This window comes from Elephas maximus, chromosome 5, assembly GCF_024166365.1.
Source record: "Elephas maximus indicus isolate mEleMax1 chromosome 5, mEleMax1 primary haplotype, whole genome shotgun sequence".
In the NCBI taxonomy this organism is placed as follows: Eukaryota; Metazoa; Chordata; class Mammalia; order Proboscidea; family Elephantidae; genus Elephas; species Elephas maximus.
The window spans coordinates 82,129,946-82,148,555 of NC_064823.1; positions in this window are offsets into that span (position 1 = coordinate 82,129,946).

Below are 18,610 nucleotides of genomic sequence, written 5' to 3' on the forward strand. Positions count from 1 at the left end.
GATTAAAAAACATAATCCATCTATATGCTGCCTACAAGAGACACAACTTAGACTTAGAGACACAACCTAAAACTCAAAGGATGGAAAAAAATATATCAAGCAAACAACAATCAAAAAAGAGCAGGAGTGGCAATATTAATTCCCAACAGAAAGACTTTAAGTTAAATCCATCATAAAGGACAAGGAAGGAAACTATATAATGATTAAAGGGACAATATACCAGGAGGGTATAACCATATTAAATATTTATGCATCCAATGACAGGGCTGCAAGATACATAAAACAAACTCTATCAGTATTGAAAAATGAGATAGACAGAACCATAATAATAGTAGGAAACTTCAACACACCACTTTTGGTTAAGGACAGGACATCCAGAAAGAAGCTCAATAAAGACGCAGAAGATCTAAATGCCACATTCAACCAACTTGACCTCCTAGACGTATACAGAACACTCCACCCAGCAGCAGCCAAGTATATTTTCTTTTCTAGTGCACATGGAATATTCTCTGGAATAGACCACATATTAGGTCATAAAGAAGCCTTAGCAGAATCCAAAAAAAAAGGGAATATTAGAAAGCATCTTCTCTGACCATAAGACCATAAAAGTAGAAATCAATAGCAGAAAAAGCAGGGAAAAGAAACCAAACACTTGGAAACTGAACAATACTCTGCTCCAAAAAGTCTGGATTATAGAAGACATTAAGGATGGAATAAAGAAATTCATAGAATCCAATGAGAATTAAAACACTTCCTGTCAGAACCTTTGGGACACAGCAAAAGCAGTGCTCAAAGGTCAGTTTATATCAATAAATGCACACACACAAAAAGAAGAAAGGGCCAAAATCAAATAATTATCCCTACAACTTGAAAAATAGAAAGAGAGCAACAAAAGAAGCCCTCAGGCACCAGAAGAAAAGAAATAATAAAAATTAGAGAAGAATTAAATGAATAGAGAACAGAAAGATAATCGCAGGAGTTAACAAGACCAAAAGCTGGTTCTCTGAAAAAACTGATAAACCGTTGGCCAAAGTGACAAAAGAAAAACAGGAGAGGAATCAAATAGCTGAAATAAGAAATGAGATGGGCGATATTACAACAGACTCAACTGAAATTAAAAGAATCATATCAGATTCCTATGAAAAATTGTACTCTAACAAATTTGAAAAAGTAGAAGAAATGGATAAATTTCTAGAAACACACTACCTACCTAAAATAACACAAACAAAGGTAGAACAACTAAATAGACCCATAATAAAAGAAGAGATTGAAAAGTTAATCAAAAAACTCCCAACAAAAAAAGGCCCTGGCCTGGACGGCTTCACTGCAGAGTTCTACCAAACTTAAGAGAAGAGTTAACACCGCTGCTAAGGCATTTCAGAACATAGAAAAGGACGGAATACTCCCAAACTCATTTTATGACTCCAGCATATTCCTGATACCAAAACCAGGTAAAGGCACCACAAAAAAAAAAAAAATTACAGACCTATATCCCACATGAACTTAGACGCAAAAATCCTCGACAAAATTCTAGCCAATAGAATTCAACAACATATCAAAAAAATAATTCACCATGATGAAGTGGGATTTATATCAGGTATGTAGGGATGGTTCAACATTAGAAAAACAATTAATGTAATCCATCATATAAATTAAACAAAAGACAGGAATCACATGACTTTATCAATTGATACAGAAAAGGCTTTTGACAAAGTTCAGCATGCATTTGTGATAAAAACTCTCAGCAAAATAGGAATAGAAGGAAAATTCCTCAGCATAATAAAAGGCATTTATACAAAGCCAATAGCCAACATCATCCTAAATAGAGAGAGTCTGAAAGCATTCCCCTTGAGATCGGGAACCAGGCAAGGATGTCCTTTATCACTACTCTTGTTCAACATTGTGCTGGAGGTCCTAGCCAGAGCAATTAGGCTAGATAAAGGAATAAAGGGCATCCAGATTGGCAAGGAAGAAGTATAAGTGTCTCTGTTTGCAGATGACATGATCTTATACACAGAAAACCTTAAGGAACCCTCAAGAAAACTACTGAAACTAATAGTTCAGCAGAATATCAGGATACAAGATAAACATACAAAAATCCATGGTATTCCTTTACACCAACAAAAAGAACATCGAAGAGGGAATCACCAAATCAATACCATTTACAGTAGCCCCCAAGAAGAAAAAATACTAAGGAATAAATCTTACCAGAGATGTAAAAGACTTATACTAAGAAAACTACAAAGCACTACCCCAAAAAACCAAAAAAGACCTATATAAGTGGAAACACGTACTTTGTTCATGGATAGGAAGATGTAACATTGTAAAAATGTCTATGCTACCAAAAGCGATCTATAGATTTAATGCGATTCCAATCCAAATTCCAACAACATTTTTTAATGAGATGGAGAAACAAATCACCAACTTCATATGGAAGGGAAAGAGGCCCTGGATAAGTAAAGCATTACTGAAAAAGAACAAAGTGGGAGGCCTCACCCTACCTGATTTTAGAACCTATTATACTGTCACAGTAGTCAAAACAGCCTGGTACTGGTACAACAACAGATGCACAGACCAATGGAACAGAATTGAGAATCTAGACATAAATCCATGCACATATAAGCAGCCGATATTTGACAAAAGTCGAGTCAGTTAAATGGGGGAAAAGACAGTTTTTTTAACAAATGGTGCTGGCATAACTGGATATACACACCTGCAAAAAAAATGAAACAAGACCCATACCTCACACCATGCACAAAAACAAACTCAAAATGGGTCAAAGACCTAAACATAAAATTTAAAATGATAAAGATCATGGAAGAGAAATAGTGACAATGTTAGGAGCCCTAACACATGGCATAAACAGTATACAAAACATTATAAAGAATGTAGAAGAAAAACTAGATAACTGGGAGCTCCTAAAAATCAAACACCTATGCTCATCCAAAGACTTCACCAAAAGAGTAAAAAGATTATCTACAGACTGGGAAAAAGTTTTTAGCTATGACATTTCTGATCAGTGCCTGATCTCTAAATTCTACATGATACTACTGCAAAAACCCAACTACAAAAAGACAACCCAATTAAAAAGTGGGCAAAAGATATGAACAGACACTTCACTAAAGGTAGCTAACAGATACATGAGGAAATGCTCATGATCATTAGCCATTAGAGAAATGCAAATCAAAACCACAATGAGATTCCATCTCACTCCAGCAAGCCTGTCATTAATCCAAAAAACACAAAATAATAAATGTTGGAGAGGTTGTGGACAGACTGGAATACTTATAAACTGCTGGTGGGAATGTAAAATGGTACAGTCACTTTGGAAATCGATTTAGCGCTTCCTTAAAAAGCTAGAAATAGAACTACCATATGATCCAGGATTCCCACTCCTTGTAATATATCCTTGAGAAATAAGAGCCTTTACACGAGCAGATATATGCACACACATGTTCATTGCAGCACTGTTTATGATAGCAAAAAGATGGAAGCAACCAAGGTGCCCATTGACGGATGAATGGATAAATAAATCATGGTATATTCACATAATGGAATACTATGTATTGATAAAGAACAGTGATGAATCTTCAAAACATTTCATAATATGGAGGAATCTGGAAGGCATTATGCTGAGTGAAATTAGTCAGTTGCAAAAGGACAAATATTGTATAAGACCACTATTATAAGAACTTGAGAAGTAGTTGAAACAGAGAAGAAAATATTTTTTGATGATTATGAGGGGGAAGGGAGAGAGGGAGAGGGATATTCACTAATTAGATAGTAGATAAGAACTTTAGGTGAAGGGAAAGGCAACACACAGTACAGGAGAGGTCAGCACAACTGGACTAAACCAAAAGCAAATAAGTTTCCTGAATAAACTGAGTGCTTTGAAGGCAGTGTAGCAGGGGCTGGTGTTTTGGGACCATGGTTTCAGGTGACATCTAAGTCAACTGGCATAATAAAATCTACTGAGAAAACATTCTGCATTCCACTTTGGAGAGTGGACTCTAGGGTCTTAAATGCTAGCAAGTGGCCATCTAAGATGCATCAGTTGGCCTCAACCCACCTGGAGCAAAGGAAAATGATGAACACCAAAGACACAAGGTAATCATAAGCCCAAGAGACAGAAAGGGCCACATAAACCAGAGACTACATCAGCCTGAGAGCAGAAGAACTAGGTGGTGCTTGGCTACCATGGATGACTGGCCTGACAGGGAACACAACAGAGAACCCCTGAAGGAGCAGGAGAGCAGTGGGATGCAGACCCCAAATTCTTGCAGAAAGACCAGACTTAATGGTCAGACTGGGACTGGAAGGGCCCCGGAGGACAAGGTCCCCAGACCTTCTGTTAGTCCAAGACAAGAACCATTCCCAAAGCCAACTCTTCAAATAGAGTTTGGACTGGACAATGGGATAGAAAAAAGTGCTGGTGAAGAATGAGCTTCTTGGATCAAGTAGAGACTTGATACTGTGTTGGCATCTCCTATACGGAGAGGAGATGACAGTGCACAGGGCGTCAGAAGTGGTGGAATGAACATGAAAAGAGAGAGTGGCAGGAAGGAGCGTGCTATTTCATTAAAAAAAAAAAAGGGGGAAGAGCAATTAGGAGTATATAGCAAGGTGTATATAAATTTTTGTATGAGAGACTGACTTGATTTGTAAACTTTCACTTAAAGCACAATAAAAATTAAAAAAAAAATTGTATTAAAAAATTTAAACATAAATTGTTTTGTGTCTTTGATTGCAATACCCGCAATGCACTCTTCCCCTTTTCCTTTCCATCCTGGGTTGTCTGTGTCCATTTTTCCAGTTTTCCTGTCCCTTTCTGGCTTCTCATCTTTGCTTTTGGGCAGGTGTTGCCCATTTGGTAGTTACTTGATTGAACTAAGAAGTATGTTCCTCAGGTGTGTTATTGTTCGTTTTATAGACCTGTTTAATCTTTGTCTGAAAGGTGGATTTCAGTTCTGAGTTAGCAGGGTGTCTGAGGGCTGTAGTCTCAGGATTCTTCCAGTCTCTGTCAGGCCAGTAAGTCTGTTTTTGTGTGTGTGTGTGTGTGTGTGTGTGAATTTGAGTTTTGTTCTATATTTTTCCCCCGATCTGTCCAAGACCCTCTGTCTTGGTTATCTAGTGTTGCTGTAACAGAAATACCACAAGTGGATGGCTTTAACAAAGAGAAATTTATTTCCTTACAGCAAAATAGGCTAAAAGTACAAATTCAGGGCATCGGCTCCAGAGGAAGGCTTTCTCTCTCTGTTGGCTCTGGAGGAAGCTCCTTCTCCTCAATCTTCCCCTGATCAAGGAGCTTCTCAGGCACAGGAACCCTGGGTCCAAAGGATGCGCTCTGCTCCCAGTGCTGACTTCTTGGTGGTATGAGGTCCCCATATTCTCTGCTTGCTTCTCTTTCCTTTTATCTCTTGTAAGATAAAAGGTGCTACAGGCCATACCCCAGGAAAATTCCCTTTATATCGTATCAGGGGTGTGACCTTAGTAAGAGTTTTACAATCCCACTCTAACCCTCTTTAACATAAAATTACAATCACAAAATGGAGGACAACCACCAACACTGGGAATCATGGCCCAGCCAAATTGACACACATTTTTTGGGGCACATAATTCAATCCATGACTCCCTGTATTGTGATCCCTGTCAGAGTCATTGGTGGTGGTAGCTGGGCACCATCTAGTTCTTCTAGGCTCAGGGTGGTGGAGGCTGTGTTTTATTAGTCTTCTGAGCTAGTATTTCCCTTGTGTCTTTGGTTTTCTTCCTTCTTTGCTCTGAACAGGATGAGACCAATAGATGTAATGTAGATTGCCGCTCAAAAGCTTTTAAGACTCCAGATGCTACTCACAAAGTAGGATGTAGAACATTTTTTTAATGAACTATATTATGCCAACTGACCTAGATGTCCCCTGAGACTGTGGTCCCCAGCCCTCAGCCCTAGTAACTCAGTCCCTTAACGTATTTGGATGTGTCTAGGAAGCTTTTATGATTTTACGTTGGTCAAGCTGGCTGACTTCCTTTATATTGTCTGTTGTATTTCCCTTCACCAAAGTTACCACTTGTCTACCATCTAGTTAGTGATTTCCCCTCCCCATTCCTGCCCCTCCTCGTACCCATCAAAGATCGTTTCTTTCTGTGTGGAAACATTTTCTTGGGTTTTTATAATAGTGGTCTCATACCATATTTGTCCTTTTGTGGATGACTTATTTCACTCAGCATAATGCCCTCCAGATTCATCCATGTTGCGAGATGTTTCACAGACTCGTCCTTGTTCTTTATTGTCGCAGAGTGTTCCATTGTGTGTATGTACATAATTTGTTTATCTATTCATCTGTTGATGGGCACTAAGGTTGTTTCCATCTTTTTGCTATTGTGAATAGTGCTGCAGTGAACTATGGGTGTGCATATGTCTATTAGTGAGACAGCTTTTTTTCTATTTTAAGGACTCATTTGAGTCCAGGTACTCATTTGCCCTCAAAGGAACCTCTATGATGGAATTGGCTTTAGGACACAAGCTTGAAAATGAGCTCTGGATTTAAAATGGAAATGTGTTTAGCAGCTAATGCTATGTGAATCCTCGCTAGGTTCTTAACACTTTTTCTTCCTGATTTCTCCTTCAAAACCAAATTTTCAAGAAAAGGAATTTCCATAAACTTGTCAAATGCCTTGATATTGAAAATACCATCAGAATCCTAATGGATGTGAAAAGAACACCAGCTTTCAGGTTAAGCAGCTACCCCAAACTCCAAACTGTGTTTTCATTGCTAGGAAATTATCTAATGCCCATAATTCAGTGGTTTTGGGAAACCAATAAATGTCAAATATACCACTATGAGTATAAATATACCACTGCTATGTGGTTTGTCTTACTTTGAAATTTGCCTTAAACTTGTACAAAAAATCAGAGCTATTCTTTATATATCTAGTTGAATGACAAATATAATCTGAAAGAAGGCTTATTCATAATGAAGTTTGTTCAAACAGATACATTTCAAAATTGAATGTCTTAGTGAGAAATGGGATTGGATTTAGCCAGTAGATAAGAATTCTAAAATGCACTTTATTCTTTATTTTTAAAGCTTTGCACGTGTATGTTGTTGTGTGCTGTCGAGGTGATTCTGGCTTATAGCAACCCTACAGGGCACAGCAGAACTGCCCCACAGGGCTTCCTAGGCTGTAATCTTTACAGCAGCACATCACCAGTTCTTTTCTCCTAAAGAAAGGCTGGTGGGTTCGAACTGCTGACCTTTTGGTTAGCAGCTGAGCTTTTAACCATTGTACCACCAGGGCTCCTTGTGTGTGTGTGTGTGCGTATGCACATATATGTATACACACATGCACACACAGAATTTCATGTGAATACGTAAAGAGAGAGGGAGAGAGGAAAAAGGGTTGCAGATTGATTAGAAAAGGAGTGAGCTAAGACAGCACCACAGGCAGAGCATACTTCCCCACCCAAAAAACCCAGTGCCCTTGAGTCGATTCCGACTCATAGTGACTCTACAGGACAGAGTAGAACTGGCTCACAGGTGCACAATTAATTGCAGAGTTTCTGAACCGTATTCTTTATTCTATTAGATCATTCAGGCAAACATTCCTTTAGTCCTTTGGGGTCAGTGACATTAGGATGCATCTAAAGAACTCGCAGGAGATTTGCCTTGTCCCCATTGGTCTTTGGTGTAATCACTTTGGACCATTTTCCTTAATCCTTATCCTTGGTGATTCTGCAAGGTGCCACGTTATGCCTCTTTGCTGACATTATGCCTGCGCCTAGTAATTGCTTTCTGCTCTGTGCTCCTTTGTCGGAGGCCCTGAAGCCAAACGAGGAACAGTTATCATTACTCATCTCATAATTTGTTCTCAAAGAACCAATGGTATAAACAGGCTTCATATTAAAAATACTATATTCTGTATTTTGGGTGCCAAACAATAGACTTAGGGTTTAAATATAATGCATGCCTTTCCGAATGTTGAGAATTAAGGAAGTGTTTGATGTATTCAACAAAGACACAGCTATTTGAGAACCCGAGGGGTCATTTTTCAGAGGAACAGCAGATGTCCTGAATATGTACAGGAATACAGGAGAAAAGAGAGCTGTTTAAAATTTTTGCTTTATTAAAAGGTCATTTTTACCCAAGAGTCATAGAATCTAAGGTTAAAAGGACACTTTTGAGAATACTTTCTCTAAACTCACATCCCATGCTTGAAGCCCTCTGTTTCTAAAGGAACAAGAATACTCCTTAGACTCAAAAAACTTAAAAACAAAGGCAAAAGGGCATACCAAAAGTCAGAATTCAATATTTTTTGAAACAAAGTTGAAAACCTGATTTTCTTGAGACTGATCACGAGAGTTGTCCCCAAATAGATTTTGGGTGTAACTCTTGAACAGAACATCCGTTTTCTTACTGACCGTTCAGCAGTACTAAGAAATTTGTTTGAACACCACAAGGGGATACTGTGTGGTTTAAAATCAGGAAAGATGTGCATCAAGATTGTATTCTTTCACCTTATTTATTCAATCTGTATGCTGAGCAAAATAATCTGAGAAGCTGGACTATATGTGGCATCAAGATTGGTGGAAGATTCATTGATAACTTATGATACACAGATGACACAACCTTCCTTGCTGAAAATGAAGAGGACTTGAAGCACTTACTGATGAAGATCAAAGACCATCGCAGCCTTCAATATGAATTACACCTCAACATATAGAAAACAAAAATCCTTACAGCTGGAACAATAAACAACATCATGATAAATGCAGAAAAGATTGAAGTTGTCAAGGATTTCATTTTACTTGGATCCACAATCAACACCCATGGAAGCAGCAGTCGAGAGATCAAACGACGTATTGTATTGGGCAAATCTACAGCCAAAGACCTCTTTAAAGTGTTAAAAAGCAAAGATGTCGCTTTAAGGACTAAGGTGGGCCTAACCCAAGCCATGGTGTTTTCAGTCACCTCCAATGCATGTAAAACCTGGGCCATGGATAAGGAAGACTGATCAAAGAACTGATGCATTTGAATTACAGTGTTGGTGAAGAATGCTGAATATACCATAGACTTCCAGAAAACAAAGTCTGTCCTGCAAGAAGTACAACCAGAATGCTCCTTATAAGTGAGGATGGTGGGACTTGTCTCACATACTTTGGATCAGTCCCTGAAGAAGGACACCATGCTTGGTAAAGTAGAGGGCCAGCGGAAAAGGAAGACCCTCAGTGAGAAGGACTGACATAGTGGCTGCAATGATGGACTCCAACATGTGAGGGTGGTGCAGGACTGGGCAGTGTTTTGTTCTGTTTTACATAGGGTGGCTATGAGTCAGAACAAATTGTATGGCACCTACAGAACCAATTTTATGGCAACAAGGAGAAATTGAATCTTAAGCGAGGGGGCCAAGATAGCAGAATAGTCATACACTTTCTGTTGCCCCTCTTACAGCAAAGACCACCCCCCAAAAAAAACAAATGAGTCAAATACATACGACAATCTACATTTTGTAATCATCAAGGACAAAGCTAAGAGTGAATGGAAGGAGTGGCAATTCAAAAGCAGCAGAACCAGGAAACTGCAGATAGCAGATTCACTGGTGCCCTGCTGAGTCTGCACAGTGTGCATGGGCTGAAGCAAGCAGCGACATTCCAGGCCAAGGCTCACCACATCTGGTGCAGCCAAACGGCAGCATACTGGCACATACTTCCAGAACCAAATGGGAACTACCCCAGTCCCACAAAAGTTAAGTGCAAGCCCTCAACCTATCTTGAGTGCTGGCAAAACAACCCCTCCCCTTCTTCGCCAGAATTTTTCAGCACAGAAGCACTTTCTTTGCCTCACAGAAGCAGATCGCCAGGTCTTTCTCCCACAGAACTGCTGGGTGAGTTTGAACCACCAACAAAGGGAGACACATGGCCATCTTTTGGAGGGAAGTGGTGAGAGGTGATGGGGAATAATGTCAGGTGACCACTGATTTAAGCCTGGGTTTTTTTTTCTAGCAGAAGCTAGGACTGCTGTTCCCTTTGTGTGTTCTTTTCTAAAACTTGAAAATATAGCTCTTCTGTCTGTGGAATTTCTTTTCTTGGCCCCATGAAAAATGATATCAGAGTATTTCACTGATCTTCTATTTATTCAAGCTGACGGAGTCCGGTGCTTCATTAGCCTGATCAAATGTCCCTTGCAATAATATTGACTCAGATGATGGCAAATAAAGATATTTTCCCTAAGGAAAAAGCATGTCATTCCTGACATTTAGAACAAGTATGGGCTAGCTGGAAATGCCTCTTTTAAAACTGCTAACATGAAGAATAAATGGATTTGAAAAAACACATGCTCTTTCAGTGGATCTTTTTCCCATGTAAAATACAATTTATTTTGAATTCAGAAGGCAGTTAATTTTATAGACTATAAAATGCTATGATTGAATTCTATAAAGCAAAGTACTGACATTATTTCAGGAAAAAAAGATGATAACCACATTTCCCTTTTCACTTTATTTTGAAGGTTGGAGGGAAAAAGAGCTACCAAAAAATACAGAATTAACAGCCAGGATCATTACAAAATAGGTATGTGACGTAAGCAAAGAGTACTAACCAAGGTATTCACTTATTTAAGTTTAGAGGTATGCTCTTCTAAAACTGTCTACATGAAGACATTTTCCGTTTTTAAAATCTGCTCAACACTTCCAAGAGTGCTTTTGATGCTGGGTTTTGCACAGTTTTCCAACACCGGAACACTGAAACCAGCACTGGGTAAGCTTAAGCCTGAAGCACCTCTGCAATCTTAGCCCTGGAAAAGTGTTCCCTGACCTATTTCTTGTTCCTCATCCAAACCTGCTCCCAGCACCTCTGCCTTATTGCTTTGTTGCTACCTTTTTCAATCCTATATCATCCCTTACTCCTAATGCACAGCACTTTGCCCTGTGATGCCATTCGCAATCTTCCACTGCTTCATGCCCCTCTGGATTGCCCTTTCTCCAGATCTGGTGCATCTCCAGGGACTTCTACATTTAGACAGTCTCCTTGTGGATGGCATTCCTGTAGGGCTCCTACTTCTCTCTGGAGCAGAAGCTTGACGTACACAAAAAGATAAGCATTTTTTGAAGTAGATTTTAGAGCATTGTTATGGGTGGAATTGTGTCCCCCAAAACAATATGTTGAAATTCTAACCCCTGGGACCTGTCAATGTGACCTTGTTTGGAAATAGGGTCTTTGAAGATATCAGTTAACTTGAGGTCCTACTGGACTAGGATAGGTCCTAATTCATTATGAGTGGTGTCCTTATAAAATGAGAAGAAGAGACACAGACACAGAGAACTGATGGCCCTGTGAGATGGAGGCAGAGACTGTAGTGATGCATCTTCAAGCCAAGGAACACCAAAGATTGCCAGAAACCACCAGACGCTAGGAGAGGCAAGGAAGGACCTTCCACTAGAGACTTCAGAGACAGCATGACCCTACCGACACCTTGATGTTGGACTTCTAGCCTCCAGGACTGTGAGGCAGTAAATTTCTGTTGTTTTAAACCACCCAGTTTGTGACACTTTGTTATGGCAGCCTTAGGAAACTACCACAGACATTAAGTAAAAAACATGGAGTGTGTTGAAAGGCGGGATGCCAGTTGAAATAAATGCTTATATATAGAAAAAACAAGTATTTGAGTTGTTTGTTGGTTTGTTCTTTTACTCTGAAAGCACTTCAGGGCCAGAGAAAGAGGAAACCAAAGTGAAACCAAAGGAACTGTTAAAAATAATAAGAATTTAGTAAGGTACCTATGTACAAGATAAAGGTGTAAAAGTCAATAGCCTCTTTTGTTCTAGCAAACAGTATATGAAAATGGAAATGGGAAAAAAATATTCTGTTTGATATAGCAACACTATCTCTAAAATACTTAGCCATAAAGATAATAAGATGTAGGACTTATCTGAAGAAAACCATCAATTTACATCTCTATTGAAAGACATTAAGCAAGGTCTAAACAAATGGAAGTACACATCATGTTATTGAATGGGAGGCTTAAAATTCAAAAAATATCAATTTTTTTGAAATTAAGAGAAAAATTTACAATTCTCAGTAAAGTTCCAAAAGGGGTTTTCTTTTTAGAGTTGGATAAAATGAGCTTAATGTTTATATAGAAAGGTAAATACCCATAAATAGATGAGAAATTTTTTGAAAAAGAAAACTAATCAAGAGTGAATGATTATAAGGATGGCACAGGTCTGGGCAGTGTTTCTTTCTTTTGTGTGTAGAGTCACTATGAGTTGGAACCAACTCAACAGCACCTAACAACTAACAACAACAACAATCAAGAGTGACTTGTCTTCTCAAATATCAGGGCATACTATGAAGCCACAGTAAGAAAATCAAAGGTATTGGCAAAAGAATCGACTGAATATGTCAGAAGAGCTGAACAGAGAATCAAGAAGTAGAACCAAGTACACATGAGAATATATTATATTCATCCAGAATATATTTACTGCATGCCTACTATATATCAGGTTTTGTTCTAGACATGGAAAAATTAAGCATTGCCTTTAGGGGGAAAAGGATGATAATTTAATGAACAGAGTTGGCAGAATTGGCCATTCATGTGGAAGAAAATAAAATTAAACCTCTCTTGCATGAGATACACAAATTCCAGTGTCAAAGTATAATTTTTTTTACAAGTCAAAAGCTTGACAGTCATATAAATATAAATTGAGCACAAGTCAAAGATGTATTTAACTCATGAATGAGGGAACTAGCAGAATGATAAAGCTGGTTCTAAGAGCATTTGGAGAGGAGATTTATATTACATAAGAGAGACAAGCTGAAATAAGCTTACTAAGTTATAGACAAAATAGGTTAATTTTCTACAGAAAAATGAAAACCATAACTTTGGAGTTATTGTCTCTGTTGGGCAGAATTTTTATGTCTATTTGAAAAAAATCTATATGTTAAAATGAAAATTCACAGCCTGAGCCCTAATTAGTAATAAATAAAACCCATTGCTATGGAGTCTATTCCGACTCCTAGTGACCCTATAGGATAGAATAAAACTGTCCCATAGGGTTTCCAAGGCATGGATGGCAGATTCAAACTGCTGATCTTTTGCTTAGCAGTCAAACTCTTAACCACTGCGCCACTAAATGGTACATCTTATAGACTCTGGGGTCTGAAACCTGAGCCAAACCCATAGTCGTAGAGTCAATTCCTACTCATAGCAACCCTACAGGACAGAGTAGAACCGCCTCATAGGGTTTCCAAGAAGTGCTTGATGGATTCGAACTGCTGACGTTTTGGTTAGCAGTTGAGCTCATAACCACTGAGCCACCAGGGCTCCATAACAAAGTCAATAAGTAAATAATAGATTAAAAAAAAATTTGCGATGCAGAGAATGAACATAAAAAGAACTCTTACAAATTGACAAGAGAATAAAAACTCCATGGGAAAATGGGCAAAGGATATTCAGAGATGATCCATAAAATAACAAATCGAAATCATCAACAAACATATGAACTAATGCTCAAACTCACCAGAAGCCAAGGAAATACAATTGACAATAACAATGAGATAGCCTTACACCTAACAGAATGCCAAAAAATATTAAAAGTAATAATATCTTTTGCTATTGGGCGCACAGGGAAAAGGGTATTCTCACACTCTGCTGATGGAAATGTGAATTGTTACAGTATTTTGGAATACAACCTAGAAATAGCTATTAAAATGAAAAATAGATATATCCCCTGACCTAGCAAATGTCACTTCTGAGACTCTGTTCTAAAGAAAAGCACCAGAACTTAAGACTATTTGTTCAAGGATATTTATTACAGTACTATGTGTAATGGCAAAAATTGGGGGAAATGAATGCTCATTATCAGGGAAGTGTTTATCAAATTGTAGTACATCCATTCCATGTAGTATTATATACAACCATTAAACAAAAAGAATTGAACCTATATCAGGTGACTGGAAGGAATTTCTGTAAGTTATTGTTATGTGAGAAAACCGAGATACAGAGAAGTCTATAAAATATGATTCCATTTTTATGAAACAAAAATGCAGTGTCTGCTACATATGGTTATAAGTATGTAGATGTTTATGTATAATGTTACATATAAAAATAAAAACCAAACCTGTTGCCATTGAATTGATTCTGACTCATAGTAACCCTATAGCATGAAGGAAAATACAGAAGAATAAATATCTTAGGTAGTTAACCATGAGGGAAGGAGGGGAAAAAAAGAGTCAAGCAAGATAGGAAAATACACACACACTCTAGAAATAATCCTAGTATGATCACATCTATGCATTTATGAAAAAATCATATTTATGTATTATGTAAAAGGAAATCTTTTCTAAAAAAGTGTTCTCATTCTCATGAAAGAGAGAGTCTCACAATAAGTATAATTAAAGGAAGAATAAGTGCTGGGAGAGCAAAGGAAGAAGAGATGAGTAATTATTACTGAGACTGGAAATGCAGACACTCTCTGGACCTTCTCAGACAGATACTGGGGAGAAGGGAACTCTTGATTAGCCATCAAATTAAGTTCTCCCAGGCTGTGATTTCAAAGCTTTGTTATGTTCTTGGATAAGTAACCTCCCACCCACCACCACCAAGAGATGAATTCCTCTGCATAAGAAAATAGGTGGGAACTTTTTTTGGGGAAGATTCTGAAAGTGAAGTAACTCTGAGCAAGGACAGCCAAGTAATGTGAATGAGCAGCCAAAAGACTTAAATGTAGGGATGCCTCGAATTGATTCTAAATTCTTTTGCAGTAATGCTCCTCGACCCTGGCACAAACATCTGTAAAGGTAGCTGTGCACTACCAGAAAAAAAATAGTGGGAGCAGTTGGATGGATAACAAGGTGGGGTGGTGGAGTAGGATGCATTAGACTGGTACTAATGGCCCTTTTATTGTCTGAGAAGTGTCTTAGAAAGTCAGGAGCAGGGTGCACAGCAAAGTGAGCTCAAATTTCTTTGGGTAGAATGGTCTCTTTGTGAGATTACCATGCATGTACCTTGATGAAATGCCTTGGTGCTTCTCTATGGCAAGGCCCATTAGGGAAGGCTTCTGAGAAATGATGATTCATCACTTGCTTAAAACATAAACCTTATGAAATTTGCTCTTCACATGTTTATTCATCTTGTTGGAAACCATCATCAGAAGGAAGAGATTTTGCATGGTTAGAGACAGAACCTTACCTTTTGTTGGTAAACTCCAACAATAGATTCAAGAATATACTTTATCTGAGAAACTGGCTTGATGTTCTATGCAAACTCCAATGGAAACCGTTCTCTTTTCCCCAGCTGTACCGCTTCATCAACTTGTTTTAGGTATGATCAATTTTAATTTACCAAAGGCACCAAAGAAGCAGTGATTTGGGGTACCTTTTTTTCTATTCCTTCCTTTCTCTCTCCCTTCCTCCCTTCTTTCTCCCTTCCTTCCTCCTTTCTTTCCTTTCTGTGCTAGATACTATGATAGGCTCTGGACTATATAGCAAATAAGACACTTGTGGTTCTCATTTTCATGGAGTTTACACTAGCAGAGAAGACAAGTAAGTATACAAATAATGGATTGTAATTGTGCTGAGTTCTGTGAAGAATATAGATCTATGAGAGCTAATGACAGGGAGTCTGGGTGAGGGTCAGGGATTGGGTATTGAGATTATAATCCATGAACATCTCATCAGTCCTATTTTCCAGCCTTTCTTCAGAGTTCTCAAGAAAATGAGACAAAAGATTGGGAAGATGGGGAGGGTCTAGGGAGGAAACAGAGAAGTAAAGACGGAGTGGTGAGGTGTGTAGATACAACAATGTTAAAATTAAGCTGCAGTTTTGCCTTGTACCATGCCATAAGGGAAATAGAAGTGCCTTTATTGTTCACAGCATTCAGTTATTATTATTTTTTTTAGTTGAACTTACTGGTCAGACTTCTTGTGTCTAGGCAAGAGAGAAGCAAGCTGTTATTAGGCACTCATGATGAGCTAAGCTCTTCATTTGGCTTGCTTCATTTATTTCTCACACACAACTGTGTGAAGTAGGGATTATTACCATCTCTCAACTTGTCATTCTGTGGTGGTTTGTGTGCTGTTATAATGCTAGACCCCCATGTGTCTGTCAGCTTGTCGTACTGTGGTGGCTTGCCTATTGCTGTGATGCTGGAAGGTGTGCCGCCAATATTCAGATACCAACAGGGTCACTCATGGAGGACAAGCTTCAGCTGAGCTTCCAGACTAACAGACTAGGAAGAAGGAACCAGCAGTCTTCTGAAAAGAATTAGCCAGTGAAAACCTTATGAATAGCAGCGGAACATTGTCTGATATAATGCCAGAAGATGAGCCCCCCAGGTTGGAAGGCACTCAAAAGATGACTATGGAAGAGCTACCTCCTCAAAGTAGAGTTGACCTTAATGATGTGGTTGGAGTCAAGCTTTTGGGACCTTCATTTGCTGATATGGCAATACTCAAAATGAGAAGAAATGGCTGCAAACATCCATCAATAATTGGAATCTGGAATGTATGAAGTATGAATCTAGGAAAATTAGAAATCTTCAAAAATGAAATGGAACCCATAAACACCGACATCCTAGGCATTAGTGAGCTGAAATGGACTGGTATTGGCCATTTTGAACTGAACAATCATATAGCCTACTATGCCAGGAATGACAACTTGAAGAGGAGTGGCATTGCATTCATCGTCAAAAAGAACATTTCAAGATCTATCCTGAAGTACAACGCTGTCAGTCATAGAATGATATCCATACTCCTACAAGGAAGACTGGAATCCCTGGTGGTGTAGTGGTTAAGAGCTATGGCTACTAACAGAAAGGTCGGCAGTTTGAATCTACCAGTTGCTCCTTGGAAACCCTATGGGGCAGTTCTTCTCTGTCGTGTAGGGTTGCTATGAGTTGGAATTGACTTGACATCAGTGAGTTTGGTTTTTTTTTTTTGGAAGACCAGTTAATACGACTGTTATTCGAATTTACACACCAACCACTAAGGGCACAGATGAAGAAACTGAAGATTTTTACCAACTTCTGCAGTCTGAAATTGATTGAACATGCAATCAGGATGCTTTGATAATTACTGGTGATTTTAATGCAAAAGATGGAAACAAAGAAGAAGGACCGTTAGTTGGAAAATATGGCTTTGGTGATAGAAATGATGCTGGAGATCACATGGTAAAATCTGGCAAGACCAGTGACTTCTTCTTTGCAAATACCTTTTTTCACCAACATAAACAGTGACTATACATGTGGACCTCACCAGATGGAATACACAGGAATCAAATCGACCACATCTGTGGAAAGATTTGATGGAAAAACTCAATATCATCAGTCGGAACAAGGCTGGGGCTGACTGGAAAAGACCATCAATTGCTCATATGCAAATTCAAGTTGAAATTGAAGAAAATTAGAACAAGTTGACGAGAGCCAAAGTTTGACTTTGAGTATATACCTCCTGAATTTAGAGACCATCTCAAGAATAGGTTTGGTGTGTTGAACACTGATGACTGAAGACCAGAAAAGTTGTGGAATGACATCAAGGACATCATCCATGAAGAAAGCAAGAGTCACTAAAAAGACAGGAAATAAAGACCAAAATGGATGTCAGAAGAGACTCTGAAACTTTCTCTTGAACATTGAGTAGCTAAAGCAAAAGGAAGAAATGAGGAAGTAAAAGAACTGAATAGAAGATTTCAAAGGGTCGCTCTAGAAGACAGAGTAAAATATTATAATGACATGTGCAAAGGCCTGGGGATAGAAAACCAAAAGGGAAGAACACAGTCAGTATTTCTCAAGTTCAAAGAACTGAAGAAAAAATTCAAGCCTGGAGTTGGAATAGTGAAGGATTTCATGGGGGAAAACATTAAACAATGCAGGAAGCATCAAAAGAAGATGGAAAGAATATGCAAGAGTCATTATACGAAAAAGAACTGGTCAACTTTGAACCATTTCAAGAGGTAGCATATGATCAGGAACTGATGGCACTGAAGGAAGAAGTCCAAGCTACACTGAAGGCACTGGCAAAAAACAAGGCTCCAGGAATCGACAGAATATCAATTGAGATGTTTCAACAAACAGATGCAGTGCTGGAAGCACTCACTTGTCTATGCCAAGGGATTTGGAAGACAGCTACCTGGCCAGCTGACTGGTAGAGATCCGTATTTATGCCTATTTCCAAGAAAAGTGATCCAACAAATGCAGAAGTTATCAAACAATATCATTAATATCACACACAAGTAAAATTTTGCTGAAGATGATTCAAAAGTGGCTGCAGTAGTATATCGACAGGGAACTGCCAGAAATTCAGGCCAGGTTCAGAAGTGGACATGGAATGAGGAATATCATTGCTGATGTCAGAAGAATCCTGGCTGAAAGCAGAGAATACCAGAAGGATGTTTACCTGTGTTTTATTGACTATGCAAAGGCATTTGACTGGATTATAACAAATTATGAATAACATTGTGAAGAATGGAAATTCCAGAACACTTAATTGTGCTCATGAGGAACCTGTACATAGACCAAGAGGCAGTTGTTCGGACAGAACAAGGGGATACTAATTGGTTTAAAATCAGGAAAGGTGTGCGTCAGGGCTGTACCCTTTCACCATACCTATTCAATCTGTATGCTG